Source organism: Gossypium arboreum, chromosome 11 (assembly GCF_025698485.1).
Source record: "Gossypium arboreum isolate Shixiya-1 chromosome 11, ASM2569848v2, whole genome shotgun sequence".
NCBI lineage: Eukaryota > Viridiplantae > Streptophyta > Magnoliopsida > Malvales > Malvaceae > Gossypium > Gossypium arboreum.
Window position 1 is genome coordinate 126,512,866 of NC_069080.1, and position 4,861 is coordinate 126,517,726.

The 4,861-nt window shown below is 34.1% G+C and overlaps 1 long non-coding RNA gene across 1 annotated transcript; it reads right to left on the minus strand.

Annotated features, from left to right (window-relative positions):
* Positions 1-1,158: 1,158 nt before the first annotated feature.
* LOC128284230 (uncharacterized) lies at positions 1,159-2,054 on the minus strand. The gene is made up of 2 exons (XR_008274606.1): positions 1,986-2,054; positions 1,159-1,366 (listed from the first exon to the last, which is right to left on the minus strand). It is a non-coding gene; the product is annotated as an uncharacterized LOC128284230 (long non-coding RNA).
* Between the last annotated feature and the right edge of the window lie 2,807 nt (positions 2,055-4,861).

The following is a 4,861-nucleotide window of genomic DNA, read 5'->3' on the forward strand; positions in this document are numbered from 1 at the left end:
GCTCGAACTCTTCGCCCTTGTTTCTGATTCTATCAACTGGTGGCTTTTCTCTTACCACTGCACTGTGGATCGGGAAGCTTGAGCTACATGGGTAGCCCGAGAATCATGAGGGGTGGAGGTCTAGCTGCCGAATTTGTGCGAACGAACTCGGCAAACAAATCATTCAAAGCTCGGAAGAGAGCTTCGAGTCACTCCTCCCCGATCAACTATTCTGGCCTATTCTCGATGGCACTCGCCCTTCGTGGAAGCAAAGCATTACTTTCTACATCATCATCACCAGCTCGCCCGGGATCCATTACTATAAAACAAAATATTTATTAAAAAAAATCGTCAGGAGTCGTCACACTATCAAAATACAAGTATGGCATGTATAGCTAGACTTTTTCTCACACTAACTGTTCCGAGAACCGACTAAACCTACTCTGATACCAATAAATGTAATACTCCTTACCCGAGACTGTTGCCAGAATCGAGCACGAGGCATTACTAAACTTAATCTATCACTTAAATAGTTTTAAATTGTTTATTTAAGCTTTTTGGAATGTGCTGCCATTCTGCGTCGTAGTCGCCTAAAAATTCATATCTTGAGTTACAAAACTCAAAATTAAGATCCGTAAATTTTTCCTGAAACTAGACTCATATATCTATCTACTAATTTTTTTTATAGATTTTTGACTTGGCCAATTAGTACAGTTTATTAGTTAAAGTTTCCCCTATTTCAAAACTTGACTGCACTAACCTCTTCTTACTACGAACCATTTTTCTTCCTGTAAAAAATTCATATCACTAATCCGTTTGTTTCTCTTAAAACTAGACTCAACAAGGATTATAACCATATAAAGTAAAACTTCTAATTAGTTTTGTACAATTTATGGTGAATTTCCAAATTTGAAACAGGGGATCCAGAAATCGCTCTGACCCTGTTTCACTAAAACTCAGATATATCATAAAATATAATACATTTACCTATTTTTCTTATTCCATAAGAAAATAGACATAATAAGCTTTAATTTCATATATTATTCATCTTCAAAATATGTTTCTACAATTTTTAGTGATTTTTCAAAGTTACATCATTTCTGTTACTTGAATCTGTTTTTAGGTTACTTTCACATTTTTCATAATTTTCATGTGATAATCACCATTCAATCATATATATTAATAAACATGCATATCATCGGCCATTTTTATTAGCTAATCACTAGCAAGTATTTACACATCATTCATTGTTCATATTATACCAAAAGTAGCTAAGTTTCTATACATGCCATACACAAAACAAAACGTCTAATTATACCGAGTTATTTCTTTGATAGTGTGATCGGCCTCCGACGTTTCCTTCGATCCCCGAGTGGCTAGATAAGTACTATAAGAAGAAGAAAATAAAGAGATTAAGCACTAGGCTTAGTAAGCTTACAAGCAAATAAATCACAACATTCAACATAATGGATAATTATGCATAATATCATCTAACATCATAAATTTCTTTACTTCTCAATTTCTATCTTCTTCTTTATTCCCTTACCTTCTTTCTTACCGACCTTTCCTTTTCATAAATATAATCTACTTTTCCTTTGCTGTTAATTCACTGTAATTTAACTCAGATCCTGACCCGTTGAACCACTCGGAATACTAAGGATACTAGGTCGCTCTGCTCATCAATATCTCGCCAATGCCATGTCTTTGACATGGACTTACATGAATTATTCCTGTCTCCAATGCCATATATAATATGGACTTACATGGCTCAATCCTGTCTCCAAAGCCATATTTCTAATATGGACTTACATGGCTCATTTCATTCGTCTGTCAACCCTAATATCCTAACATTCCTAGGGTTCAACCGGGCTTTCTAACACTTTTCCTCCGTCACTTCACCTTAAATTCGACTTTAAATATTTTCATAACATAAATATATAAATGCTGGAAATTGAAAATAATAATGTAAAATAAAAGAATATTGCATTTATTTACTGTAAACTTACCTCGATACAAAATGTGACTAAAGTTTACAATTTAGTCCTTTACTTTTTCTTTTCCCCGATCTACTCCCGAATTTCGCTCTTCTTGATCTATAATAGCAAATTTAGCTTATTTAATATCAACATTTATCAAAACAACCCTTTACTCAAACTTTGGCAAAATTACATTTTGCCCTAAACTTTCACATATTTGCACTTTTGCCCCAAGGCTCGTAAATTAAACTTCACCCTATTTTCTTATGTTTTATGACATACTGATCATTTTTCCTTCTATGACAACATCAAATTCACACACTAACATGTACTTATGACTATTAGGTATTTTTACCGATTAAGCCTTTTACTCGTTTTCACTTAAAACCAAGTAGCACAAGTTGTCTAACATAATTTAAAACCTCATATTCCATCATAAAACATCAAAATACACAAATTTCACCTATGGGTATTTTTCCAAATTTGATTCCTAACTTAAATTATTGCTAGCATAAGCTTTATCGAGCTACGGACTTAAAAACGTAAAGATCATTAAAAGCGGGCTTGGAATCACTTACTATAAAGCTTGAAAGTTGAAGAAACCCCAGCTATGGAGAGAGGTAAGGTTCGGCTGGTAACTTGAAGAAGATGATACAATTTTATCATCTTTTACCTTTTATTAATGTTAATAACCAAATGACCAAAATGCCCTCCTTACTAAACTTTCAAAATTCCTTCCACGTCCTAATTTTGTCCATGAACTTAAAATTGGTCAAATTACCATTTAAGATCTCCTAATTAATATTCCAAAATAATTTCATGCTAAAAACTTCTAGAATGCAAGTTTTGCAAATTATTCGATTTAGTCCCTAACCTCAACTTAAGTACTTTATGCATAGAATTTTATCACGAAATTTTCGCACAATCATGTAATCATACCATGAACCTCAAAATAATAATAAAATAATTTTTTTTCTACCTCGGATTTGTGGTTTCGCAACCACTGTTCCGTTTAGGCCCTATTTCGGAATGTTACACATGAAGGCTGCAATTTTCATTGTTTCTGTTAGTATCTCAAGGCTGCAACTATTTTTAAAATAATAAGACTAAGTCTTAGGGGGATTTGTTAGCTTGTTAGTAGGAGTAGGAGTTGTTATCTTGTTAGTAGCAATTTGAATTTATTTCTTGTTGAGGTTGTTACTTGGGACTTGTATATAAGGGCTGCTTTGTTAATCAATTAAATAATCTCTTCATTTCATCTTTAGTTCTATATTTCATTTAAGTATTTGCTAAACCAATAGTGGCATCAGAGTTATTTTTCTTGAGGGACTTGTGAGAGTTCCGAGAGAAAATTTGAGAGATACACTTGTGAGGTTTTTTGAGGAAAATGGAATCGGGATCAAGTAACCTGTCCATCTTAGCCCCACCGATGTTTTATGGAGAGAATTATCAAGCATGGGCCGTGAGAATGCAAGTATACATAGAGGGTTATGATAAGACTATGAGGTGACTCTACTTCCCAAAAATCCAACTATGAACCAGATCAAAATGCACAATGAGAGAACCACCAGGAAGGCTAAGGCAAAGTCTTGTCTTTATGCTTCGGTTTCACCAGCCATATTCAATAGAATTATGGCTTTTGGATCAGTGAAGGAGATAGGGACTACCTCAAAATTGAGTATCAAGGAGATGAGAGGATCAAGAGCATGAAGGTGTTGAACTTGATTAGAGAATTCAAGAGGTTACAAATGAAGGAGTCTGAGTCAATCAAAGAATACTCAGACAAGCTGATAGATATTGCCAACAAGGTAAGAGTTCTTGGGACTGATCTCTCTAATTCTAGACTGGTGCAGAAGATACTTGTCTCTGTGCCTAAGAAATATGAAGCAACTATTGCCTCTTTTGGGAACACTAGGGACTTGACTCAATTGAGAGTAGTGGAGTTGATCAGTGCTTTATAAGCACAAGAGCAGAGGAGGTTAATGAGGCAGGAAGGAAGCATAGAAAGAAGCATAGAAGGAGCATTAAAGGCTAAGATTAGAGGTGTGCATGGGCTGGGCAACCCAACCTGGCCCAAAGGCCCGCCCGAAAAATGGGAGGGTTTGGGTAAAAATATAGGCCTAAAAAATGGGCTTGGACAAAAAAATGAGGCCCGTTTAGAAAATGGCCCGAGCCCGGAGTAAGATTTTTTGGCCAGGCCCTACCAAACCGATTTTAATATTAAATTATTTTTAATTTTTTTATTTTTAATTTTAAGTAAATTTAGTACTTTTACTTTACTCTTTTGTTGTTTTTAATGTTATCTTGATATTGTAAAACTTTTGTTATTAATATAATTTGGTTCTTAATTTAGTTCTAATTTGTTTCAATTTTTCAATTTTAATATAATTACTTTTTATTATATTTTTAATTTATGTATTATTTTAAGAATTATTTTAGTCTCATTTTTTATTTGTTTTTATTTTAATATTTATTTTAATGTTTTTAAATGTATTTGATTTATTATATTTTAAAGTTTTTAATTTAATAAAAAAGTAAAAAAAATTTAATATGGCCAGGCCAGGCCGAGCCGAGCTCGTGCCTACCATTTTTTCCCGGGCCGGGCTTGGACAAATTTCTAGGCCCATATTTCGGTCCGGGCCTTGAAAACGGGCCTAAATTTTTTTATGGGCCCGGCCCGACTCATGTACACCTCTAGCTAAGATGTAGCAAGGCGAAAAAGGAGAGGAACAGAAGTGGAATGGGAAGAATAGTGATTGCAATAGTGGTTCAGAAACTGTTGCAAAAGGTAATAGTACTAAAAGTTATAATAAGCATTCTTCATGTAAGTATTGTGGAAAACAGAATCATCCCCATTTCAAGTGTTGGAGAAGGCTAGATGTGAAATGCAAAAGGTGTAACTTGAT